The 27495-nt window shown below is 43.4% G+C and overlaps 1 protein-coding gene across 7 annotated transcripts in view; it reads left to right on the top strand.

Annotated features, from left to right (window-relative positions):
- Positions 1–27495, top strand: part of NUMA1 (nuclear mitotic apparatus protein 1) — a 72442-nt gene that overhangs the window by 9783 nt on the left and 35164 nt on the right. For 2 of the 7 annotated variants that reach the window (XM_049651564.1, XM_049651530.1), the window contains exon 1: positions 21997–22219. The exons of 2 other annotated variants lie outside the window; for them this stretch is intronic. The gene's annotated coding sequence lies outside the window, so the exon portion shown is untranslated. Of the gene's footprint in view, positions 1–20944; positions 21385–21519; positions 21730–21995; positions 22220–27495 lie in introns of those variants that run through there. 3 more of the 7 variants (XM_049651555.1, XM_049651539.1, XM_049651574.1) reach the window with 3 other exon arrangements.

Genomic DNA, 27495 nt, shown 5'->3' with positions numbered 1-27495 from the left:
TGACCTGAGCCGAAGTCGGATGCTCAACCTACTGAGCCACCCAGGGAGAGAGGTTTAATAAACATATTCTTGCTTTGGGGGGAAGTGATCATAGGTTTCCCTTTATCCAGAACTCTTGTGAACTACATACTAAACAATGACTTATACCTGTAGGGGCGATTATAGAGAGATAACTGGTGTTAAGTCGATCTTTCTCAGCTACTGAGTTTCAGAACCATTCTGGTGTGCTTTAGTGTCTCAAGTTATTTCCTTTCCCTTTGAAAGACAGCAGTGAGGAACACGGAAATGGGAGGAATTGGATTAGGATGTTTGTGGATTATGCCAGAAGTCAGGGTGACTGGGTTGCTAGTCCTGACTGTTGCTGACCAGCTGTGTGACCAGGGACAAATTACGTAACCTCTGGACTGAAGTTTTTTCATATATAAACATAAACAGTTTGGATTATATGATACGGAAGATTTCTTCCAGGGCCAAAATTTATGACTACGTAATGTGTGATTGTAAAGTAACATAGGGTCGCCTAGGTGGCATAGTTGGTTAAGCATCTGACTTCAGCTCAGGTCATGATCTCGTGGTTCGTGGGTTCAAGCCCCGTGTTGGGCTCTGTGCTGACTGCTCAGAGCCTGGAGTCTGTTTAGGATTCTGTCTCTCGCTCTCTCTGCCCCTCCCCCATTTGTGCACATGCACGGGCTCTCTCTCAAAAATAAATAAACAGTTGGGACACCTGGGTGGCTCTGTCGGTTAAGCATCCGACTCTTGGTTTAGGTTCAGGTCATGATCTCACGATTTCATGAGTTTGAGCCACGCATTGGGCTCTGTGCTGACAGTGCAGAGCCTGCTTGGGATTCTCTCTCCCGCATTCTCTGCCCCTCCCCCACTCACGCTGTCTCTGTCTCTCTCAAAATAAATAACTTAAAAAAATAAACAGTAAAGTAACGTAATAGCTTAATACATGACATATATTGCACATATCTTGTCCTCTTTGTTGTAGTTGTAGGACACTTAACAGTATTTGTAAGTTTGTCCTCTTCAAAGTAATTGTGTTCTCAGACTTTATATTTATTCTGGTGATGCTGCCAATGCTCAAAATATTTTTGGCTCCTAAGCCAATCTTTTGAATGTCCTCAGAAGTAGCAAATCTTCACTGAACCTTGCTTGGTGGGTTCACAGCCAAAAGATACTATAAGCCAAAGAGTCAAGCAAGGCAGTACATTTTTTGGTGAAAAATGAGGTGTGACTGCAAAACAGTAAGATTTAATTTTTGTGTGTCTCACAGAGTAGACTTTAAAGGCAGTTTCCAGAAGAGTGTTTCATATATATTTTGAGCAATGATTATATTGTTAGAATAAGTAAATAACTTCCTACAGAGACTATTTTGACTGCAGTTTTCATTTGATTTAATAAGATTGGAAATTTTGTTTAAAAAGGTGTCACTTAATTTTTTTTTTATTTTTGTTAATTTTTATTTATTTATTTATTTTGAGAGTGTGAGCTTGAGCCAGGGAGGGGTAGAGAGAGAGGAAGAGAAAGAATCCCAAGCAAGCTCTGTGTTGTTAGAGCGGAGCCTGATGTGGGGCTTGAACTTACGAGCCCTGAGATCATGACCTGAGCAGAAATTAAGAGTTAGGTGCTTAACCCACTGAGCCACACAGGTGCCCTGTCTTTTTTTTTTTAATGAAAAAAAATTTTTTTTTAAATGTTTACTCTTGAGAGGGCCAGACGGAGAGAGGGAGACACAGAATCTGAAGGAGGCTCCAGACTCTGAGCTGAAGCACAGAGCCCAATGTGGGGCTCAAACTCAAAAATGCAAGATCATGACCTGAGCTAAAGTGAGACACTTAACTGACTGAGCCACCTAGGCGCCCTTTCTTTTTTTTTTTTTTTTAAGTTTTAATCACTTATTTTTGAGAGAGAGAGAGAGAGAGAGAGAGAGAGAGAGAGAAAGTGAGCTCAAGCACGGGAGGGGCAGAGAGAGAGAGAGAGAGAGAGAGAGAGAGAATCCCAAACTGGCTCCATGCTGTCAGCACAGAGCCTGATGCGGGGCTTGAGCTCACAACTGCAAGATCATGTCCTGAGCCGAAATCAAGAGTCAGACACTTAACCAACTGAGCCACCCAGGTGTCCCTGTCACTTCCTTTATACTCACTGTGCATATATGCTTGCTTCTAGGTCAAGGTGACTAGATAGTGTGAGAAAATTAGCCTTTCTCGTGTAGTCCTCCCAAATCACAAATGTATTGGGGGCCAGAAAGGATTGGAACATGCCGCTGTAGGACACTAGCTGAGGAGCCATTGCAGTCCCATCTCCAGAATCAGTCACAAGTTCTTCAGACTGTAGCACCTCTGCTCACCAATATGTCAGAATCCATCAGGTGGTGTGGTAGAGTGGAAGCAGATAGTCTTTTTCTGGGAAAAATGATAGATCAGGCTACTCCATTGATCTTTATTTTTTATTTTTTTGGTCAGCATTTGGGTTTCAGAAGGGGTGAGGATAGGCAGGGGGATGGGAAGAGGGAAAGCAGCCTATCTTGAACTGATTTCAATTAGGCTGATTGATTGAAGGCCTGGAATCTTGTTGGTGGTTTTGTTGATAACTAGTCAGTAAATTAAGGTGTTAGGCAGCGGGGTCAACAAAACATTCTGTCGCTGTATGATCATTTGCAATTCTCTTTCTTTTTTAATGTATGTGTATGTTTTTATTTTTTTAATTTTTTATTAAAAAAATTTTTTTTAATGTTTTCATTTTTGAGAGACAGAGACAGGGCGTGAGTGGGAGAGGGGCAGAGAGGGAGACACAGAATTGGAAGCAGGCTCCGGGCTTTGAGCTGTCAGCACGGAGCCTGATGTGGGACTCAAACCCATGAACCGTGAGATCATGACCTGAGCCAAAGGCAGATGTTCAACCGACTGAGTCACCCAGGCACCCCTATATTTTTTTATTTTGAAAGAGAGAGAGACAGAGAGACAGAGAGAACAGGTGGGGGAGGGACAGAGAGAGAGGGAACAGAGAATCCAAAGCGGTCTCTGTGCTGATAGCAGAGAGCCCAGTGTAGGGCTCAAACTCATGGAACCGTGAGATTGTGACCTGAGCTGAAGTCGAACACTCAACTGACTGAGCCACCCAGGTGCCCCTGTAATTCTTTTTTACTCTAGGCCTTGTTTTCCTCATTTTGATATTGAAAAATTTACATGCTAAGAGTTCTAGATCTGAAAACAGGTAAGCCTAAGGAAATTTGAGCTGGGAAAGTATCTACTTGTTCTAAGTTGCTTGACTTTTGGATTAGGGGTAGGAGTGGAATTCCTTTTTAGCCCCTAAGTTACAGTGATTTTACTCTCTATGTGCAGTCATAGCTGAGCGATCAAACATCAAGTAGCTGTTTAATGGGAAGCAGGCACTAGGAGCTTTCTCCTGAAAAACAATCACAGGACATGCTGGTCTGGGAGAAGTCATTGCCTGGTAGGACCTATTGTTTGAAAGAGGTGGGGGTGAATTTCATCAAAATGGACGGTGTGGATATAGTGATTTAGGAGATTTAGAGACTTTGTTCCCTGCTGTGGTTAATTTCAAGCCTACCTTTAAAGGGATTCTCTTAATGATTGGTGGAATGGGATTCATTTAGAGAAGAAGCCCCAGGTAACCACAATTAGAGTTGAATGGCCAAGAGTAGAGCCATTTGCTGGACAGAAAGTGCCCTAATCAGTTGCTTTTTGACACTTACATCCTATAGAGACCCCAAGGAGAGAATAGGCTGTTTGGTGAGCTCACTAGGCACTAGGCTGGGAGATTTGGGCTCTAAACAGAGGAGGAGGTGACCTGAAGAATCCACACTTCTTAATCTCCCTGTTTCTCTTCTTTCCTTTAGTGCCCTTTAGTTTTAATTAAGATTGTGTAAACACAGTCAGCTTGCCAGTCCCCTTAAAGTGGCAGGTCCATGACATTTTTGGCTGTTCACTCACGCAAGGTATGTGACTTTAAATTGGAGAGATTGTCCTCTTTGACAGTTTGGCTTCACTGGCCTGCTTCACTGAAAGAATCCATTAGATTAGGGCCAGTTGGCTGTCATTCAGTCAGGCAACATTATTTGGCACCTACTGTGTGCAAGCATTGTGCTGAAATGGAGCTGGATGAGATGATTTCTGCTCTCTAGAAACTTAGTCAAGTGAAACATATTTGCAGCTAGTGTAGACCCAAAGAGGAATGGAATAAAATGTGCAGAAGAACAAGAAATATTGGGATATATGGAGGAAAGAACAGTTGTTTTTGAATTGGGGGAACAAGGAGAGCATCTGAAGAGAGAAGGCATTTGAACCAGCTTATAAAAGATGAACTTGGACTTCAGTAGGTTTGGAAGAAAGCATTTTGAAGGAGGTTACACATGGGCAAAGGCACAGAGCTTGGAAAATGCCTGGCATGTTTGGGAAATGTGTTCTTGAGATAGAAGATATTTTAATTAATTAGTTTTAGTAATCTCTATACCCAATGTGGGGCTCAATGTCATGACCCCACGATCAGGAGTCACATGCTGTTCCAACTGAGCCAGGCAGGCACCCCCTGAATGTTTATGATGTGAGGAAGAACACAATCCAATCCATGTTATTTAGGTCTTGGTCTGTTTTCTTTAAGTGTAAGGTCTTAGATCTTAGGGTTGAGAAGGTGATGGTCCTGGGTCTAGAGTATAAATAAGGTTTGTAGGCATCTCAATATTACTTGATTTCCCAGTTACATTTACTAAGGCAGCTCCAGAAGCAAGAAGGCAGGAAATGGTCAGCAATGTACCTTTATTTATTTTTTAAAGTGTATTTATTTATTTTTAGAGAGAGCGTGAACAAGCAGGGGAGGGGCAGAGAGAGAGAGAGAGGGAGAGAGGATCCCAAGCATGCTCCATGCTGTCAGTGCAGAGCCTGACATGGGGCTCAATCCCATGCACCGCGAGATCATGACCTGAGCCAAAATCAATAGACACTTAACCTACTGAACCCCGCAGGCATCCCAGCAGTGTGCCTTTAGACTGAGCTTCTCCACACCCCCAGATGGTTTTCTTAGGCATGTACATTATGCAGTCTTCCTACTAGTGAGTTGCTTACTTCTTTGTTGTTGTTGTTGTTGTTGTTGTTGTTGTTGTTTTGGGGGAAGGGGAGTTCCTTACTTCTGCTAATCCTTTGAGGATAAAATTTCTCACAAAGGGTGAGCTTTTGATTCTACAGCGGAAACCAAAAACATTTATTGAATCTGACTGAAAAGTAGTGTATATTCATTATAGGAAACAGGAAAAATACAGGTAAGTATAAAGAAGAAACTTAATGTATAGTTTTATTTAGTATTTCCTTTCAATGTTTTGTACCTATGCATATTTCTGTTTTGCATAGTCCAGTGTCATACACTACCTATAATTTTGTATTCTGCTTTTTTCCCAGTTACCATTATTTTCATTGTGTAAATTCATATGAATTTAAAATGCGGCTGAAACTATAAATATTCCTAATGACTGTATAGTAGTCTGTCTATCATACAGGATTTGTATAGTGCTTTCAGTTTTTTCTATTTTAAACAGTATTGTAATACTTTTTTTAAATAAAATTTTAAGCATTTATCTTGAGAGAGGCAGTGTGAGCTGGGGAGGGGCAGAGAGAGAGAGAGGGAAGGAGGGAGAGAGAGAGAGGGAGAGAGAATCCCAAGCAGGCTCTGCAGGGCCAGTGCTTGAACCCACAAACTGTGAGATCATGATCTGAGCCAAAACCAAGAGTCTGATGCTCAAGCAACTGAGCCACCCAGGTGCCCCTGAATATGAACATCTTTTAGGCTTTTAACATATATTGCCAAATTCCTTTCTAGAGAATCACTTAAAGCCTCACTTGCATGAGGAAAATATAATATTCTTTCTTTGATAATTTTCCACTCAAAGTACTAGATTAAGTTAACTTCCCTGAAGGGTATGATAATTTCTTTGCCATTATTATATAAAACCAAAATTTGGGAGAGGATGGAAGGAGAAAGCATGTGTGTGTGTTGGGGGGTGGTCACTGTTATGAAGCCCTATTTGCTGACGTGACTTCTAGAAATGGAAAAGGAGACAAGTTACTCTTAATTCTCCATTTATAAAATTGGGGTGATAGCACCTTCCCCTTCTGTACTACAGAAATTGGATGACCTAAAATTTCTCATAGAAATGCTTTAATTTCATGCCTCAGATCTTCAGAAGGGTAGACTCTGAAGGAGAGGATTGGTCTTCCTTTCCCACAAAAGTCAGGACCCTAGCTCTTAACGGTTGGCTAGACATTCTAGAAATGCTTAGCTGCTTCATAGTGAATCTTCTGCAAGCAAAAGAGAAGGACAGACACCTGTGTCGTGTTGTGTTGGAGGGGCTTTGTTGGGGATATTCAGCAGAGATGAGGGAGCTTACTTTAATTTCATACTATTATTGTAGTGTGTGAGTGAGAGCTGCATTGCTCATCAGCATCACTGAAGGACATTAGGAACCCGGTCTGTTTCCCATTAGTTGAAATCAAAGAGAAAAAGAAGATGAAGAATAGCACATTGGAAATTCATTAGAGTCGTACTCAACCCAGTAGTAGGGGGATGTCTTTTGACCTCATTTGAGCGTTTTGTTTTATTTTTTAATATATGTATATTTTTAATTTTAGAGGACACATGTGAGCTGGGAAGAGGGGCAGAGGGAGAGAGAACCTCAAGCAGGCTCCAGGTTCAGCACAGAGGCCAGGGCGGGGCTCGATCCCACTACCCTAGGATCATGACCTGAGCTGAAATCAAGACTCGAATACTCAACCGACTGAGCCACCCAGGTGTCCTTTGAGTGTTTTAGATTTGTTTCTTCAATATTACATACCAGACCTATTTTTGCATAAATTTCATTTAAAATCAGTCTAACGTAGCCATACTCTGGTCAGTTGGATAAGAATTAATCTCCATTAAGAAACTGCTCTTTAGATGTTAAATGTGAATTATTTTGTTTAGGCCCAGGTAGTAAATATTTCAGGCTTTGCAGGCTGTGTAGTTGCAACTACAGTTGACCCTTGAAAAACGTGGGTTTGAATTGCATGGGTCCCCTTATATGTGGATTTTTTCAATAAATACGGTACAGTACTGTAAATGTATTATCTCTCCCTTATGATTTTTCTCAGTAACGTTTTCTTTTTTCTAGCTTTATTGTTCGATTACAGTATTAATACTTATAACTTGAAAGATACGTGTTAATCATTTGTTTATGTTATTAGTAAGGCTTCCAGTCAACAGTAGGCAATATATTAGTAGTTAAGTTTTTGGGATGTCAGAAGTTATACATGGATTTTCAACCGCATGGGGTGGTGGGGGTGGGGTGGTGGGGGTGGAGCGGTTTGGTGCCCCAACCTTTACATTGTTCAAGGGTCTGCTCTGCTTACCTCTGCAGATCATAGTTTGTTGACCTTTGGGTAGTGGGAAATATATTAGAAGGCCTAGCCATCCAAAAACTATAGCATTTTTCTCAAGCTTTTAAAGGTGTGAGGAAATAGGGGCGCCTGGGTGGCTCAGTCGAGCATCTGACTTTGCCTCAGGTCACAGTCTTCCAGATTGTGGGTTCAAGCCCCATGTAGGGCTCTGTGCTGACAGCTCACAGCTTGGAGCCTGCTTCGGATTTTGTGTCTCCCTCTCTCTCTGCCCCTCTCACACTTGCGCATGCGCTTGCGCGCTCTCTCTCTCTCTCTCTCTCTCTCTCTCTCAGAAATAAACATGAAAAAGTATGAGGAGTCCATTATATATTAAAATGGAAACATGTCAGATTTTTAAGTGAAAAAGGAAAGTTGCAGAACAAATTATAACAGTATGATTACAGGTATGTAGATCAAACACATTTACACTCTTTGTTTTTTTATTTACATATATGTACATGTACATCTACACATATATCTTTATACATACACACGTGTACAGAAAAGTCTGAAAGGTTACAACAGACTTGTAACAGTGGTCACTCCAAGGAGGGAAGTGCCATTGGTAAATGTGGGTTAAGGTTTGGTGAATGGGGAGTTTTACATTTTACTCCGTATACTTCCGTATTACAATATTTCATAGTTGATAATGTGTTCTTTCTCCTTCCTACTTGTTTGGATAGCTGGTGGGCCTATCTCCACTGGCCAGGGTCAGGAGTGTGACAGAGTAGGACTAATTTCCCAGCTCTGCCACGTCAGTTGAGTGGGAAGCAGCTGCTGAGACTAGAACAAGGAGCACATGTATGGGGGTGGGGGGGCAGAATGTGCAGGTGGCTGGGAGAGGCGGCCAAGACAGGCCAATTCTAATTTACCAACAGTAAGTATCACATGTCATGTCTTGACATTCTCCAAGTTGCTTTGCCTTCCTTTATCACACTGGGCCCTGAGGAAAATTCTATGAGCAAGTAAGGCAGGGATGATGATAGGAAAGGAAGCAATCAAAACATTGGACAACAAGGAAGTGGGGATAGAAAAATTTTTCTTTTTGTAAAAGAATTTAAAGAATTAAAGAATATTTTTAAAGAATTTAGAAAGAAATATGTACAAGGATAGGCATTGTTTAACATGGTAACAGATTGAAAATAGTCATGTCTATCAATTGAAAAATATGTGAACATGTTATGTCATATCCTTTATACGGACTGTTATTATACAGCTTTTTTAAAGTGTGAGTTGAAATTTTATTTATTGACATGGGTGGGGGGATGTTCATGATAAATTATTAAGTGAGAAAAACAAGTTGCAGAGCAATGTTAAAGTATAAACCTAGTTTTTTAAAAGTAGAGAAAAATAAAAAAATCCTCTTTAATATAAAAATATATTTGTGCTTATGTGTTTCAGGGCATGGAAAAATCTATTAACATTTCTTATCTTGTGGGAGGGCCTGGAGGGGAACAAAAAGGGGCTGAGAGATTACGGATTTGTGGGTTTTGGTTTTTTTTGTTTTGTTTTGCTTTTTGAGAGAGAGCACAAGTGGGGAGAAGGGCAGAGGGAGAGAGAGAGAAAGAATCTTGAGCAGAAATAGGGGCGCCTGGGTGGCTCAGTCAGTTAAGCCTCCGACGTCAGCTCAGGTCAGAGCCTGGAGCCTGCTTCCGATTCTGTGTCTCCCTTTCTCTCTGCCCCTCCCCTGCTTGTGCTCTTTCTTTCTCTGTCTCAAAAATAAATAAGCATTAAAAAAAATTTTTTTTTAAAACAAATAAAAGAAGCAGAGAAGAGAGAGCATCTCTTAAGAATTCTTAAGAGAATCTGGGCACTTGGGTGGCTCAGTTAGTTGTCTGACTTTGGCTCAGGTCATGATCTCACAGTTTGTGGGTTTGAGCCCCATATAGGTCTCTCTGCTGTCAGTATGGAGCCTGCTTTGGATCCACTGTCCCCTGCCCCGCCCCCCACCTCTCTTTCATGCACCACTTGTTTGTTCTCTCTCTCTCTCTCAAAATAAATAAACTTTTTTTAAAAAGTGTCTTTGTGGGGCGCCTGGGTGGCGCAGTCGGTTAAGCGTCCGACTTTAGCCAGGTCACGATCTCACGGTCCGGTCCGTGAGTTCCAGCCCCGCGTCAGGCTCTGGGCTGATGGCTCAGAGCCTGGAGCCTGTTTCCGATTCTGTGTCTCCCTCTCTCTCTGTCCCTCCCCCGTTCATGCTCTGTCTCTCTCTGTCCCAAAAATAAATAAACGTTGAAAAAAAAAATTTTTTTTTAAAAAAAAAAGTGTCTTTGTGGGGCGCCTGGGTGGCTCAGTCGGTTAGGCGTCCGACTTCAGCTCAGGTCATGATCTCGCGGTCTGTGAGTTCGAGCCTCACGTCAGGCTCTGTGTTGATTGCTCAGAGCCTGGAGCCTGTTTCAGATTCTGTGTCTCCCTCTCTCTCTGACCCTCCCCTGTTCATGCTCTGTCTCTCTCTGTCTCTCTCTGTCTCAAAAATAAATAAACGTTAAAAAAAAAAAAAGTGTCTTTGCAGAGCAGAAGTTTAAATAAAACAACAACAAAGAATTAAGGGAATCCACACTGGGCATGGAGTCCAGTGCAGGGCATGGTCTCACAATGATGCGATCATGACCTGAGCCAAAATCAAGAGTTGGCAACTCAACTGACTAAGCCACCAGGCACCCCTGTATTTTATTTATTTTTAAATGCTTTGCTGCTGTTTTTACATTTTAACACCCTGAAATTAGAATGCATTTATAATTGGTGACATCTTTCAATTGTTGGCTATTTTTTTTCACATTTTCATTTTCTCTGAAATTGAGATATCTTACTATTGATAGTATAGTTCCACTTTCCTTTTTAAAAAAATTTTTTTTAATGTTTATTTTTGAGAGAGAGAGGGAGGGAGAGAAAACAGTGGGGGAGGGGCAGAGAGAAAGAGAGGGAGGCACAGAGTCTGAAGCAGGCTCCAAGTTGTGAGCTATCAGCACAGAGCCTGACTTGGGGCTCGAATTCATGAACCAAGAGATTATGACCTGAGCCGAAGTTGGACGCTTAACCAACTGAGCCAGCCATCCAGGTGCCCCTGATGGTTCCACTTTTCAATGCCAATTTTTTTTTTTTTTTTTTTTTTTTTTTCCCATTAACTGTAATCTTGGCCCCTTTCTGGGCTTCTCTTGCTCCTAACCTCATCAGAATCACATCACCTAGACATTATGGGTAGGGACAAGTGAGTGAACATATTATTTGAGTGTGCAAGGATTTTGTGCATCCTTACTTAACTGATACATGTCCTACACGTACCTGCTGCTTGAGAAGCCAGGTAAATATATATGTAGCCCTGAGGCATCCAACTTAGTGCTCCTGATTTTGATTAGTCTGTCTTAATTTTGCCTAATGGTTTTTAAAAAAAATTTTTTTCTAATATTTATTTTTTGAGAGAGTGTGAGTGGGAAAGCGGGGGGGGGGCGGGGAGATACAGAATCTGAAGCAGGCTCCAGGCTGTCAGCACAGAGCCTGACGCAGGGCTCAAACCCACCAGCTGTGAGATCATGACCTGAGCTGAAGTCAGATGCCCAACCCACTGAGCCACCCAGGTGTCCCCTGTCTGTTGTTTTTTTAATTAAAGTGTAACATACATACAGAAAAATGCATAAAGTAATGTAGCTCATGAGTTTTCACAAAGTGAACACGTAACTAGTGTTGTTTTAAGAAACAACATTACCAGCATCCCATTAGCCCTTTCTAGTTACCATCTGTTTTCTTCTTAAATGCAATGAAAGTATACATAGGGATGGTGACACTCTGTTGGTTCACAGATGGGTGTGTGGCTCATGGTTATCTTGGGGGTGAATCTGCTGGAAAGAGCTTCAGGTTTGGAGCCAGAAGATCAGAGTTGCATTGTGGTCCTGTTATTTTGTAGTTGTGTGACCTTAGGCAAAGTACTGTTCTGAACTTCATTCCTCTTTGATAAAATGAAAACAGTGTTTACTTTGCAGAGCTGTTGTGAGGATCATGTGAAATACTTTATAGATGGGACACACTGTCAGTGTTAAAAAGCCGTATACAAATGCTAGTCATTTTTTAGTAAGGGAGGTAGAATCCCAAGCAGGAGATGATGTGAACCTAATGTAAGGAGAGAAAATGAAGAAGTTTGATCACAAAATCCATTCTCTTAACCACCTGTATTGCCTTCCTTTTAAATTGATATTGGTGTGGTCCTTGACTTTCTGTTAAAATTTCCTCAAATGAAAATAATATAAAGGGTCTAAAAGGAATCCCCAGAGATTTGGAATTTCACCCAGTCTGTCACTTGCTGTCAATGTGGGTGCCCCCAGAGCTGTGCAAGGCAGAGACTTTGACACAAGATTAATATGTTTCAGTAGCAAATGTATGCATTACCTCTTTACAGGCCTAATAAGCAAGCCCTCTTCTGATTATGTCACACTGTTCTAAAGGTGACCCAAATCTGTATCTCTAGCCCCAAATCATATTTTTCACCAGCTACTGTATTTTCCTAATTGTATGTCCAGTAGATACCTCATGTCTAAATCCAAATTTTCAAGCCACCTGCCAGATAGCATGATGGTTTAGATTATGGACTTTGGAGTGAAATAGACCTGGGTTTGAATTTTTTTTTTAAGTTTATTTATTTTTGAGAGAGAGTGTGTGCAAAAAGGGGAGGGACAGAGAGAGAAGTAGACAGGATCTGAAGGGGGCTCTGCGCTGACAACAGAGATCCCAGTGTGGGGCTCAACCTTACAGCCCCTGAGATCATGACCTGAACCCTGAACCAAACTGACTCAGTTGGCTTAACCAACTGAGCCACCCAGGCGCCTGACGTGGGTTTGAATCTTAATTCTGCTACTCGTTAGCATCATGATCTTGGACAGGTTGTTTAACATCTTGTAACTTCTTGAAAGAGACAAACATCTTGAAAGAGAGTATTAATAGCACTTGCCTGATAGGGTTGATACTAGTGCTCAATTAATGAAGTTACTGCTTTTGCATTCTTTTTGTTTTTGGCACACATGCTCATCTCATTCAAGCTAGGAAATCAGAGGTGCTTCTAGAATTTTCCTTTTTCTTTGCTTACAGTTGATTATCGGGGCCTGTCATAAGTGGTTCTCAAACTGTTGCTTTTTTAAAATTTATTTTTATTTATTTTTAATTTTTTAAATTATTTTGAGTGAGAGAGACCACCCACAGGTAGGGGAGGGGCAGAGAGAGAGGGAGAGAGAATCCCAAGCAGGTGCCACACTGTCAGCACAGAGCCTGACTTGGGGCTCATTCCATGAACTGCAAGGTCATGACCCGAGCAGAAATCAAGAGTCGGGCACTTAACCAACTGAGCCACCCAGGTGCCCATGCTTCCTCTTTTTTTTAATCACTGCTTTACTTCAGACATGTATTGGTTTTGCTCTGCATTGTGCAAAGCTTAATAGAATTACAGAACAATGAAAAGGAAAAAAAGAATTACAGAACAGACTCAGGAACCAGGTGGAAGCAAAGGGGACAGGGCTCCAAACATCCTTTACTTCAAACCAACTACTTTTATCTGTATCTTGGGTTTTTTTTTTTTTTTTTTTTTTAAGTATATTTTCGAGAGAGAAAGAGAGCAAGCAGAAGCAAGGGAGGAGCTGAGAGAGAGAGAGAGAGAGAGAGAGAGAGAGAGAGAGAATTTCAAGCAGGCCCTGACTGTTAGCGCAGAGTCTGACTCGGGGCTTGAACTCACCCAGGTATCCCTCTGTATCTTGCGTTGTATATGAAGATTGAGTCTGGAGGCTTCACTTTTAAAATATATTTTGAAACCTTTCATTCATTTAAGAAATGCTTATCAAGTATGTTCTATGTGCCAGGCATTGTGCTGAGTTCTAAGAATTCAGTGGCAAGCACACCATCTGTGATTTCATGGAACATATGATGGTAGGAGAAAGGAATTAATGAAATGCAAAAAGGCATAATTAGAAACTGAGTGCTGTGAAGGAAAGTACTATGGTGCTATGCATAGTAGGAACTTGACCTGGTATGGAACTGGGAACTAGGAACTAGGTGGTTAGGGAGAATTTACATGAGGGAAGTAACATTTGAGCTGAAATATGAAGGATAAGTTAGAATTAACTAGATGAAGAGGCAGGAAAAGAAAGCTTTGGGAAGAAGGAAGAGTGTGGACAACGCTAAACCATATGCAGATAGAACTTTCTAGTAATGGATTTTCAGACTCTAATAGCAGCTAGCATTCTCTGTGCTAGGTGTTGTGCTAAGCGCTTTACAAGTATTGTCTTAATTCCTTACAATGACTCTCTAAGAAAGTGCTATCACTATTCCTATTTTATAGATGGGGAAACGGGACACAGAGAGGTTAAATAACCTGCCTAAGGTTGCACAGCTAATAAGCTCTGGAGCCAGGATTTTAATTAGGCAGTCTAACTCTAGACCCCATGCTCTTAGCTACTGTGCTATGTTGCCTTCCTCTTGTTTCTTACAATTCTAGCTTGTATGTCATACAGAGTGAAACATAGATCTGATCTATGTTACTCCCATTTACTCTGTCTCTTTACAAACCTTGATCGTTTCCTATCACCTACAGGATAAAATCTGAATTCCTTAGTATGATGTAAGTACCTCACAGTTTAGTACCACTTATCCTCATCATCTGCTACACCTTCCTAAAACTGCATGCCATTGCTCAAATGTAATAAGCTCTGTCTTTGCACATGCTGTTCTCTCTGCCTAGAATGCTCTTTTTTTCTTTTTGGGTGAAACCCTACTCATCCTACTCATACTTTAAGTACTGGGCTTAAATGTTACTTCCTTGGTAAAACTTTTCTAATCATCCATCCCGAGTCAATCAGGCCGTCACATGTCCTCTAAAACAGTAACTTCTGTGTTCCTGTTCTGATATCTTTTCAGTGAAACAGGAATCCTAGGTCTTTTCCTTCCCACACCTGTGTTCCTAAGAGCTCTGGGTCTACCTCCACAGCGCCCTTCAAGTAACACCATTCTTTTTCATTCCTGCTGCCCCTGCCCTGTCAGCAGCACTTTTATCTCTGCTGCTGCAATTGCCACCTCACTGTTCTGCCCCTGGACTCAATGTTATGCCAGATTCATCTTTTGAAAAAGTGCACACAAGTAAGCCTTCTGCTCAGGACACTGCCTTTCTGGTGTGTCCCCTAGAAGTCTAGACTTCCCAGTGTTCTCTCACCTTCCCGTTGGCACTGTCCAAGTCTGTGTCCTTTCACCTTGTATTAAGGTGAGTTATAGGTATGTTTCTTTCTCCACAGGATTGTAAACCTGTCTAGTTCATGTTTGAGTCTCCAACACAGTATTTACAGGTGTTTATTTCATGTTTATGGTTGAATGTCCCTGATTAAATTTCATTAGTCCCAAATAAGGAGTAACCCATCTTACATATTTTGAAGAATTTGTATTGCAAATAGCATTTTTTGTTTTGTTGTTTTTGTTTGTTTTAAAAATTTGGTCATAAAGTGGAGGGAGGATTTCAGTTTTAGGAAAATTGCTGGTGAGGAACTCTCATCCTTCACAATGATGCCAGATTCATTGGGGATGTTGTTTTATCTAATGATGTTCAAGTTACTTAGCATCTTTAAAAATGGAGAAAATGACACCTAAGACTTGCCCATACCATGAGTTAGTTGTAGCAGAAACCATTTGATCAAGGAATGTGTAAGTGCTTTGTACACCTAAAGGATTATACTGATAAGAAAAGTATAAGTTGTAGTTGAGGTGTGCTGGAGAGAGCCCTGGTTTTAGAAGACTTGAGTTCTGGCTCTGCAATCTTGCAGGTTGACCTTGAAGCAGGTATTTTCTTCTATTCTCTAAAATTGGAATAAACCTGTTTGTTTCTTAGGGTTTTTCAGGGGGAGATTAATTAAGATGTGAGACATAGCCTTCCTTACATTTTTAAAGTCTGTTAAAATGTTAGGTTTGTTGTCTTTTTTTTTTTTTTTTTTTTTTTTTTTTAATCATGGCCACGTTAGACACCATTCCCATTTATTTTACTTACTAGGAGCATATTAACAAGTTTGGTTTTTGAGGCAATCTAGCATCCTATTTAGAAATCCAGCCCTTACTAATATTTGTGTTTGTTCATTTCTTTGGATATTAAAGGCATCCTGGTGTGATAGGAGAAGTAGATTTGGAACCAGAGAGGGGATTCAGTGCTGTGTAGGAGGTGGAGACATGGAAGATAAAGCAGAGGGGGTGGGAGGAGAGGGGGAGGAGGGGAGAAGAGAGAGGTGTCATCGGAGTTTTTTAGTTACTTAAAGCCTATTTTAAACAAACCAGATCCTGGGCAGAATCCTTATTCTCCAGCTGAAATCATAAGTTGTGTCAAATCAGCAGACCTTGCTCAGACATACAAATAGGTTGTAAAATTTCTGTCTCAGGCAGGAGATAGCAAATCTTCAGCAGAGTTGTCACATGTATTCCACTATGAATGTAGGTTGGGACTAGATGACCTTTAAGGTCTGTCAACTTTGAGATTCTGTGATTTGTTGACCAAGTATAGAAAGCTGTTTTTATTTAGGCGTTCTAGACCAATGTAATTATAAATTGCACTTTTGTCTGTGACTTTTATTTACAAAACCTCGTAAATACCTTGAGTATAGCTCCAATCAGCTTGTGCCCCATGCAAAATTGGTGCTACCAGTTTCCAAGGACCACCTTCTGTCATCTGAATTAGTAAAGCACCCACATGTGCCTTCCTTCGGGGTGGGACCCAGTAGGGTAAAAAACAAAATGCTTGTTTCTAGGGGACTTGCTTTTTTTTTTTTTTTTTTTGGCAAAGGAAGCCCTAACTGGTGAAGTTTTGAGCAGATTCTGAGATTAGTTCTGTTACAAAGATTTTTGTTGTTGTTCTTGTTGAGAATGGTGTCCTGCAGAAAGAATCATGGGAAATTTTTAGAGTGCTTTAGATATGATCTATCTAATACCAATAACCTTCTTTTATTGAGACCCAAGCTAGGGCAGTGACTTTCCTAAAGTCATAAATTTAGTAGGTAGTCCATTGGGAACTTAACCTCCAGGGGGGCCTCCAATACCAAATCTAGTGTGTTTTTACCACTGGTGTGGCTGTTTCCAGGAGTAGTTGCAAGTCTTTACGTTGAAACTGTTCCTCCTTCCGTTTCTTTTAGCTTTCTCATCATCAGTTCTGTGTTTGTGCACAAACATTGTGCTAGATATGTTGCCTGTAGGGACAGATCCGTTTACTCCTCTGTGACAATGAAACAGGGTGAACAGGTTCTTAGGTGTTTTGTAGAAAAGCCCTTCTTCAGGGAGAACCAAATAGGGCCTCTTGGATGTTATAATGAATCCTCTCCGGGTTTTGATTTGCCCTCTGCTTTTCTCCTCTGGAAGTTACAGGCTTACCAACACTGCTTCATTACTCAGCACTACCCTCTGGAGAGGGAGGGTGAGGCTTGGTAAATAAGCTCGAGGTCAGGGTTCTGAAACAGCAGTCCTTCCCTCCAGCCAACGGTGTTTCCTCCAGCCTTCTTTCTCCGTGGCTTCTCACCCTAGAGATATGTCCAACATCCCTCCCAATAGAAAATTCTTCTGTTCTTGCCTCTTCAGAGTAGTTTTGGTCCTTTAATGTTTGTAAAGCTCTTGTATCTTCAGAAAAAAGCTCTTTAGTGGTTACTTTTAAGATTAGAACTGATTTGAGGGGTGCCTGGGTGGCTCAGTCAGTTAAGTGTCCAACTTTGGCTCAGGTCATGATCTTGCGGTCTGTGAGTTTGAGCTCCGCGTTCGGCTCTGTGCTGGCAGAGAGGAGCCTGGAGGCTGCTTCGGATTCTGTGTCTCTCTCACTCTGCCCCTCCCTCCCACATGAGTGTGTGTGCGCACGCGTGTGCACGCTCTCAAAAATAAAAACATTAAAAGATAATAAAGTTAGAAGTTTGATTGTTTTGATCAAAGAGTTGATTTTTATGAGGAGGTATAGAGGCACAAGGCTTCTTGGAGCCTCTGAGAATGTGCTATATACTAGCTTTTATTTATTCATTCAATGATTGTTTATTTAAGAGCATTGGAGAATAATGTAGAGACCACAGAGACAATTTGCTACTTATGTGACTAAGTCACTTAATTCCTGAGACTCAGATTTCTTCATCTTTAAGATAGAAATAAAACCTACCTTATAGATTGTTGAGAGAACTAGATGAGATGACCATGTAAGAGGATGGGCTCTGGAGAAACCCATTTGGACTCAGATTTTGGCTCCAACACCTACCAACTGTGTGACCTTAGGCAAGTTATTTAATCTTTCTCAGTTTACTTTTCTGTAAAATAGAGATGGGTAATCATAGTATTTGTTATTGTGCCATTGGGTTACTGTGAGGATTAAGCAAAATAAAGCAGGGAAGTGTTTAGCATTGTGCCTGGTGCATACTAAGTGCTCATTAAGTGTTAGCTATTAATTACAACAGTAACAGCAAAAACAATAATGATAGTCTTTAGGTATTTATTATGCTAGGACATCAAGTGGCAGAGGAAAGACTAGAAGGCATTACATAGGGCAGTGGATCTATAAGAGCATTTGCCCTTGCCAACTTTCTTAGTGAGAGGGCCTGAAGGGACTGAGAGGCTCTCATTGGACCCTGGCCTATGGCTTCCTACAGTGAAGGCTTCTCTTCCAGGCTAGAAGGTTGAGATAGGAGTTCAGAGGGACTTCAGAGGACAGTGAGAAGACCAATCTGTCAGGGTGGAGCATTTGGGTAAGGGCATAAGTAACTCTAGTAGAAGGTAAAACTGGGTCCAGGTCATGGAGGGCCATGAATGTCAGGTGAATTGTTTGTATTAGAGCCACCCTACCCTGGGTCATCTCAGCGGAATTGCTCTCTTGCAGTCTTTCCTTTAAGCTTTTTAAAATGGTAATATACATTAAAAACTGTAACATTTACATTTGAAACAAAAATAATAAAACACCAATGCACCTGCCACCCAGCTCAGGAGATGTGATATTACTGGACCCTTTGAAACATCCTGTGTGCTCCATACCCATCACCAACCTCTACCTGAATGCTCTCCTGAATCTTGTGTTAGCCATGTATCATTTTCCTTCCTTCCTCTCTCCTTTCTTTTAAAAATGGTTTTACCATTTCTATCTTGGTCTTTTGAAGACACTGAACAGGGGCTGTGGAATCAGGCAGGAGCCATATGGCCTGCCTGTCACCTGGCTAGGCCAGGAGGAGGGTGGGGACACAGGAGGGGAGTGGCAGCACTGTGGTGGGGGAGGGAGAGGCTGGAGAAACTGGCCCAGCTCCTTGGGCTGTCCTAAAGAGCAGGCCCAGAAGCTTGGCAATTTTGGTGGAGAGGTTCCAGAGGAGAGTTCAGCCCTCTAAGGCTGCACAGCTGGAAGCTGTTGCCTGGAGTTTAGAGCTGTGGGGGGTGGGGGTGGGGTGGGGGGGGGTGAGAATCTCTTGTATTCTTTTGAGACACAGTATCAACTCTTTAATGTGCTAGGGAGCTTCAGGGTTAGCACAGTGCCACATGTGGCCAGGACAGTTTTAGCAGGCCTGCCTCCTATTTTCACCTCATACATATTCTGGAGTGTTGATTGTGCCAGTTATTAAATTATGTTTGCCACTTGGCTTTTCTATAAAAGCTTTGGATTTTGCTTTGGTTTGGCTTTCCTGGTCCTTCTTTGAATAAGAACTTTCCTTTCTACCAATAGCAATTGCCAACCACAGACTGTGAGCGATCCTGTGGGAATAAGTTACAGGGCTGGGAGAAGCAGGGTGATGGGAGTCTCTGCAGCAGTGGGCCTTGGTCTGACCCCCACCACTCACCACAGTCATTCTCTGGTGCTGAGAAGGTTAAATTTGGAAAGCTATCATCCAGATGTATTTCAGTGGGATAGATAACATGGACCCCTAGTGTGCTAGATACTGTGGGGGATCATAGAGAGATGGAACTAGTTATGCTCTTGAGGAGTTTACATTCTAGATGTGAGGATAAGACTTCCATGCGTCTATGGTTAAGGCAGTACAAGTACCAAATGCAGAAGGTAGACACGTTTTTCTGATTACCAATGGAATACATGTTTATTAAAAATAAGTTCAAATATGAAAGAAACATACAGTGTAGAAAGTTCCTCATAGTCTGACTCCTCCTTAAGATAATCACTGATACCTGTTAAGGAGTATTTGAGGTGTTGACATTTGAGCTGGACCTTAAAGTAAAATCCAGAGAGGCAGACTGATGGAAGGAAAGCAGGCATCCTAAGGATCCATGCTCCCACTCCAGGGAGGAGCACCCTTACTAGCTTCCCTGACAAAGAGCCAACTTCTGCATGGACACCTTGGTTACAAGGTGCCAAAGTGCCCAGCTGGAATTAACCTTTGTTATGCACCACCTTGTGCCTTATGTGCTAGCCAGTGTGTGGGGCATCTTATAGATGTTATTGAATTAATTCTCATTATAACCTTTGTAAAGTAGATTTTTTTCATGTATATTTTTGTTGTAAAATAGGTATCTTTATTTTTGTTTTATAAATAGGGATATGGAGGCTCAGAGGTTACCTGCCAGGGTCCCACAGCAGCAAGCAGTATAGAGTTCTGCTATTCGCTAGGCATGTGATTTTGGGCCAATTATTTCATCTCTGTGGCTCAGTCTCATCTGTAGAGTTGAGTGGTAACAGTATCTGCTTCACCAGGAGCTTTCAGATGAATGAGTTAATACACATTAAGCCAGTGGAACAGTGGGTGTGTGGCACATAGTATGCACTCAGTAAGCAGTAGCTATTTACTATACCTTGTTTTCTCTCTTCTTAACATGATTTGTGTCATCTCCCCCACTTAAATCTATAGATGGCCTTTCTGTCCTCCCAGTCATCCCTCACACTTTTCTCTCCTTTACAGTTTCTCTCTCTGCTTCCAACCATTGCCTGTCTTCATCCTGTCTCTGCAGTGTCTCATTCCTCTTTTTTCCATTTTCCCTCATTTTACCCTCTTTTGTGGCCTTATCACCTGTCTCCTGTCGTGGCAGCCTCTGACCTGCCTCCCTGCTGTTAGCTTCATTCTTTTATATACCAGAATCATTTCTGAAAGTTCAGTTCTCATCGTATCACATCTCTGTGTTAAAAATAAACATTCACATCTTTATTCAGTTTCTTGGTTTCAAGTTCAAGATTCTTTAATTCTGACCCCACCTCACCCTTTAAGTGTGTTCCCAGACTACTTCCACAAGTCCTCTCTGCTTTTCCTTCCCCCCACCCTCCTCTATCTACTTCTGTCTGGGGAAATTTTACCTACCTGTTACAAGATCCAAATTGAAATATCACTTCGTTTTCTTAGTCTTTTTACCTACTCCTTTTAGAATTTTTATATTCTTTTGTGGGAGTTAGCACATACTGTCTTGAAATATAATTTTCAAGGCACATTTCTTATTTTCTGTGTAATTATAACCTAGATCAGTGTAGAGGCTGGGTTTAATTCATATTTGTATACGCCCTCAATGTCCTATAGCAGTGCCTTGCACATAGTAGGTGCTTAATATTTTTGGTCTAAATAAAAGATGGGGGGGGGTGTCCTCATAACTGCCTGGTGAATTTCTCTTGGAGTCTTGGTGAGAGTCACTGTTCAGTGGGTGGAAATGCTGTGGTTTTGTTTTCTAAGAGTCCGACATCTTATCCGCCATGGAGGAGAGGCAGAGCCTGTAGGCTCTGCCCATGGGTCCCAGTGCCTGTAACTGTGAAGGGGCTCCAGCCAGTGCCTGCGGTACTAGGTCCCGTGCCTTGGCCCCTCGGCCCCTCCCCACAAATGCTCAGCGGAACAGGGGATTAGGTTCTGGCAGTACAGCTGGGATTTTGGCGGCCATTCCACAGTCGACAATAGCACGCAGCCACCCGGACAGGACCGCGCAGGCCTGCACTCCAAGGCCACAATCTGCCTGGGCTTCTTGTTTGGGTGGCCGAGGGGGAGGAGCGGGCAGAGCGCGGAGTCCTGGCCTTGCCACGCAGAAGGTACGGGCTGGAGAGATTCCCTCTGGGAATGGGCTTGGGGGGTGGCCTTGTCCCAGGGCAGGCGGCGCTCGCGAAAGGAGGCCGGCGCTTTGTGTGTGAGCGGCATGTGTGTGCTTAAAGACACAGCCGCCCCGCCCTGGAGCCGGCAGGAAGCAGCCCCGCGTGAAAGGGCCTGTGTCCTGCTCCCTCTCCAAAGCCTCTGTTCCCGGCTCTTCCTCCCTGCCCTGCGCGCCGCCAGGCAGGGGCTGAGCTAATCATCAGGGCAGTCCGTCGCTGGCCAGAGAGATGGACAGGCTGTCACTGCTGTGTTAAGAGAGCGAAGGGGGAGTGTCCGGGTGATACCAGGTTTGTCAGGCAGGCCACTGTGAGATGTGTTTTGTGTATTTATGCCACAGTTTGCCTTGGCTCTTGCCACTGTTGCCGTTCAGGATTTTTTTGTCTGCTGGCTCCTGCACCCCCCTCCCCCCTCCCCTGCGTCCTAGTCTTTCGTTCGTGGGCCTAGCCTTCGCGGCCCCTCCTCTCCAGTGCGCCCCTCCTCTCCTTGCCCCCGACTGGCGCCCCTCCCCCCCCTTCCCGAGAGTTCCCTGCTTTCGCTGTACTCCCAGATCGCGGAAGCTTGCTGTGCCTTTAAAGAAAGCAGACTCCTGGCTGTGACGCACTTCTGGCTGTCAGCCAGGAAGATCGCTCCTGCCAGGCTGACTGAGAAGAAAACCAACAACTTTTCTTTTGTGTGTGGGGTTACTTTCCACTAGCCCCCCCCTTCCTCCTCTCCTTTCAAGATTTAAATGCTAATGGCGGATTAAAACCTGTAGATACGTTTGGCTTTGGGAGTCTGGTAAGGCCCCCCCCCCCACCCTCCCCTGCACTGAGACTTTTTCTCCCTCCCTCTTTCTCTGGGTTTTTGTTCAAACATGGACGAGGGGGTGCGGTGGAGTTTCCCCCCCCCCCCCTCCGCTTTCCTGCGCCATCCTTAAAGGGGAGGGAGAGGAGAGGGAGCGCAAGTAAACACTCAGAAACAGGCGCTGGGAGCAGAGCTTGCCAACATCCGGGAGTTGGCGCCTTTGAGAGCAAAGGGTTGCTTTCTTTTCCCCTCGCGTAGATAGATGTCAGCGTGTTTTTGTTAAGAGGGGAAAAGCGTGCGCCTGCACATTGAGCTGTAGAGACAGCTCAAGAGAGCTTCTCCATTCCTGAATGAGGCCTGGGTGTGTACGCAGTGGTGGGGAGTGAAAAAGGTTCATTTTGGCCGCGGGTAGTGACCAGGGTAGGGTGTGTGAATACAGCAGTGGGGGCAGGTGCTGATGAACTGCTGAAGGGGGCTTGGGTGTGTATGTGCAGTATATGGCTATAGGCCCCAGGTCTGCTTCGTGATGGCAACCCTTTTGCCCACATCCTTCTGATCTGGACGTTGCAGAGCATGGGGGGGGGAGGGGCAGATATCAGTAAGCCACTTTTGAAGAAACCAGGGAAATCTTGGTTTCCCTTGCATTCCTTCTCTTGTTCCTCACCAGAGCTCTGGGCCAAATTCTAGGCTACATAGAAGGGTTGGTCTGTGTGAAGAGGGGGAGGCCTGAGTCCAGAGTGAGTCCCTTTTAGGGGACCCAGGAAATATACCCAGCAAGCTGGTTTGCCCTGATCTCAGGAATGCAGAGAAACCCTGTGGAGTTAGACAGGACAGCCTATCCTGGACACCACAGGAGTTGAAAAGGATTGTATTTTTTCCACCTGGGCTGCTCTTGGAGCCACTGGTCCTTAAGCCTTTTATGTCCTCCAGGCCAAGAGATGCACCAGCAAGATATTTCCTATTTTTCCTATTCTGTTCTTTATGATGAATTAGTTGATGGTGACATAGCTTGGCCTTTGCTGGACCTCTCTGGGGTAACCTACCAGGTGAGGTCTGGGTGCTTGTTTGCCAGTGCCTCCTGACCTATTCCTCCCTGAGTTAGAGGAGGAGGAGGACCTCCCTCAAGATCAGGGTGTTTACTCTTTGGATGTGGGGGTTATTCGATGGTGGGATATCTCTTAGAAAGGTGTACAGAGCATGGAATTTTTATGGCTGCAGGCAGGCTGTCAAAGTAGTGGCAAATCTTGCCATTGAACATGGGCTTATAGATAGGACAGGCATTTTATTTTGTTTTAAATAAATGTTTATTATTTTTGAGAAAGAGAGCAGGGGGTGGGGGGCGGGGTGGTGGGAAGGGCAGAGATAGAGAATTCCAGGCAGGCTCCCCACTGTCAGCTCTGAGCCCCATGTGGGGCTCAAACTCACAAACCTTGAGATTATGACCTGAGCTGGAATGAAGAGCCTAACCAGTTGAGCTACCCAGGTGTCCTTATTTTTTTAAAATAGGCTCCACACATAGTGTGGATCCCAGTGCAGGACTTGAACTCAAGACCCTGAGATCAAGGACCTGAGCTGAGACCAAGAGTTGGATGCTTAACCGACTGAGCCACCCACGTGCACGCAGACATTTCCCTTGTGAGCTCTGAGCCTGTGAGCCTTTGGAAATAAGGGATAGAGAGGGGGTGGGGCTTGGGAAAGGATGCCTTGAGGTGGGAGTTTGTGTGGGATTTGGGCCAAGAAATTCTGGGAGTGGGAGCTATCACCTAAGAGAATGAGCTTTCAGTGGAGGCAAGGGCTTGTGATCAGTACAATTTTGTAGTTTTCTGGGACCAAATTTCACTTTGGTGTTATCTTGAGGTAGGGCTGGTGTTCTGGCAGGCAGTAAGTGAGTTAAAGATGGTCTCAAAAGGAGCTGGCGGGGGCTTAGGGTAAGGAGAGCAGTGCTGCCACAACACGACTCAGACCCTCTGGCATTTGACCTATCACTTAGTTAAACCCTTGGAACTGAAACTTTTCTTGAACAGACCCCAAAGCTTAGCAACCTGACCCTCTGGTCTTGGTCCTTGCATCTGAGCAGGTGGTTTGCATTAGCTTCAGTCCTGGTAGGAAACCATGGCTAGGTTTTAACTCTTTAAGACCCAGAGAGGGTACAGGCCAGGTGGCTATGCGTCTTTGAGTGTCCTTTTCCTTGTCCTGATACATCTTTTCTAGAAACAGAGGGATTCCTGTAAATGTGGGGCTTGGTCCTGATGTAGGAATTTACATTATATCGGTTTTGAAAATGTAAAGAGGATGCAAGGCCATAAGTTTATAAGGTAGCTTCTTCTGTGTCTTGTGTCTTGGTTCCTTCTTGAACTCAGGGAAGAGAGGGCACCTTATCAGGTCTGTGAAGTCTCTGTTTCAGATTCTGAGGGTACTTCTTTTCACATAAATGGGTAGGTGGGAACTCTGAAGGTGCCTTGAGAAGCCTTGGTTTGTTTGTTATTTGGGGATTGTGGGTGGGTGGTACCTGATCACGTTGGGTGGATCTCAGATCCTTTTGTGAAATGGTTCTGAGCTACAATGCGGGGATCTGTTTTTCCATCACCATGACCATCACCCAGTCTTCTGGGTGGGGCTTGCCTCAGATTTCAGGGGGAGGGTGGGGAGGATGGTGCTTTGGCTGGGAGCCCTCAGGTTCTAAGCCAAGGCCTGCTTAAAGCTATAGTCCCAATCTGAAGACTAGCCATGCCACTGGCTTCAATCATTTGTTAACCAGAGAAATGAGTGGCTGTCTGTCCTAACAGCTCCCACCTCAGTGTCCTGTCTCTGGAAAAGTGCTTCTTTATGGGCTTTGAGGTGACAAGGTCATTCTGGAGTGCCTCATGTTGAGTATTGGATTCTTCCTGTTTCCTTGCCTGGGGAGCCCAGAAGAAGGCATTTGGCCTTGACACCAGTTTTCCTGAGCAGTGGAACTAGTTTTAGACAGGCTCCCCCAAAGAGGACATAAGGGTTGTAGGTTTTGCCTCTGAGATGAAGGGAAGAGGTTGGTTAAACCTCAGGTCATTTTTAGCAGCACAGCTGTGGAATCTCTCAGAGGGGGCAAGATCCACCTCTGGTTGCAAATAAAATTTCTGACCGAAATTTTGGACCTCTCCAGACAGCAAGTCTAGAGGCAACAGTGGGGATGAGGGGGAGGTAATCTGGGCCTCATTTCCCTTGTTCCTAAATAGCTTAGACTTTTTTTTTTTTTTTTTTTTAAGAAGCCCCAATAGAACATGGCCATTGCTGCCTTCACCAGGACCAGGCATGGTCCCTCTAACTTTAGGCTGGCCAAGCACTAGAAGAGTCTTTTTGTGGTGCAATAGTTGAGACCATCTGTCTTCATCCTTGCTTGGCCCCAGGGTGCTAGGCATTCAGTGCTGATGGATAGGCCATGCTGGATGAAAATCATCCAAGACTGAAGAACATTTAGGCCCTTTAGCTTCTTTGCCCTCCTGAGAGTTCCCTTTACCACTTCACTTGGGTCTTACCAAAGCCCAGGTGAATTGGCTCATTTCCAAGACTGTGATGTTGGTATTACAGGTGGGTATTATTGGCTTTTGTGGGGTCAGGAAGCACTTAATTATAATTAACAGTTATATTTAGCATTTAATTATTTTCTATTATTTAATGCTTCGTGTATGTTTAATATCATTCCTCATCCTGCTGTAAGCTCCTCAGAGGTAGGGGCCATGTCATTGTCTCCCATTTCCCATGTGTCTTCCAGCACAGGATGAACATATGTATGGAACAAGAAAATAACCTTTTTGGTTGTTTGATAAGCACTATACACTTGCATAGGAAGGAATAAGAAATGATGGGGAGTGGATTACCATCAGATTTATGTATATCTTTCCCCTGCTAGACAGTGGGCACCTTATGGACAAGAATGGAGTCCCAACACATTGAACACAGAAGGTGCCTAGCAAATGTTGTTTCCAAAGAACCCACACCTTAGGGGATACTAATATGTGGGGAAAGTTACAGGTGATGTGACTCTTAACCACTCTTGTTCTTCTTGGAATAGTGACAGACTGAGTACCTGTGACAGGAGGTGGGGGGTGGGACTGATTGCCCCCATGATTTGTGGGAATTCTGGGAGCTCCTGGGAGGTGTTGAGGAATATTTAGTCACCAGCTGTGTGGTCTCTTGGGCAGGTTGGCAGGCAGTTGGCTGATTCTCAATGGGAAGGGAAATTGGAAGCAGGAATACCAGGACAGGTACCTGATTCTTCATTAAATGTCCCGTGAGATCTCTGCCAGCATTGGATGTGGCATCATCCAGTCCCTCATTTGAACCATGTCTTTGACATTTCTGTGGGAGATATACAAATCCAGAATTTGGAGAGTTTTCCCTTTAAGGACTTGTTGTTAGGTAGAATTTGGATACCTGCAGAACGAGCCAGAAATCAACCTTTCTGCTTAAGATTAGTGATTGTTTATTGTATACCTACCATATACCAGGCACTATGCTATTTGCGTTATCTGCTTGGTCTTGAAGCATCACAGTGACCCAGGGAAGTGTTTGTGATTACCGTTTTGTAGAGAGGAAACTGAGACCGAAAGAACTTATGCTACTTGTCCAAGGTCACAAGACCAAGGTCACATGGGATCACCATTCAGACCCATGCCTGTCTGAAAAGGCATGTTTGTTGTTTTATTTTTTTATTTTTTAAATGTTTATTTTTGAGAGAGAGAGAGCTCGAGGATAGGAAGGGCAGAGAGAGAGGGATAGAATCCGAAGCAGGCTCCAAGGCTGTGTGCTGTCAGTACAGAACCCAATGCAGAGCTCAAACTCATGAGCTGTGAGATCATGACCTGAAGTCGGATGCTTAACTGAGCCACTCAGGCACCCATGTTCCATGTTTTAAGGGCACCATGTCCCAAAGAGGAGGGTTGAAGAACAGCCTTGAATGTTATATTTTCTGTGGAACAGAAAGATTGCATGTAGAGCTTGTGGACATTGAATTAAATGCAGGATTCTTTACTGTTACAAGTTTTACAGTAATTTTATTTTATTAAAAAAATTTTTTTGATGTTTATTTATTTTTGAGAGAGAGAGACAGAGCATGGGTGGGGGAGGGGCAGAGAGAGAGGGAGACACAGAATCTGAAGCAGGCTCCAGGCTCGGAGCTGTCAGTACAGAGCCCGATGTGGTGCTCGAACCCACAAACCATGAGATCATGACCTGAGCCAAAGTCGGATACCTAACTGACTGAGCCACCCAGGCACCCGAAGTTTTATAGTTAT

This window comes from Panthera uncia, chromosome D1 (assembly GCF_023721935.1).
Source record: "Panthera uncia isolate 11264 chromosome D1, Puncia_PCG_1.0, whole genome shotgun sequence".
NCBI classification, from domain to species: Eukaryota; Metazoa; Chordata; class Mammalia; order Carnivora; family Felidae; genus Panthera; species Panthera uncia.
The sequence above is the reverse complement of the archived record's forward strand: the minus strand, read 5'-3'. Positions and strand labels throughout refer to the sequence as shown.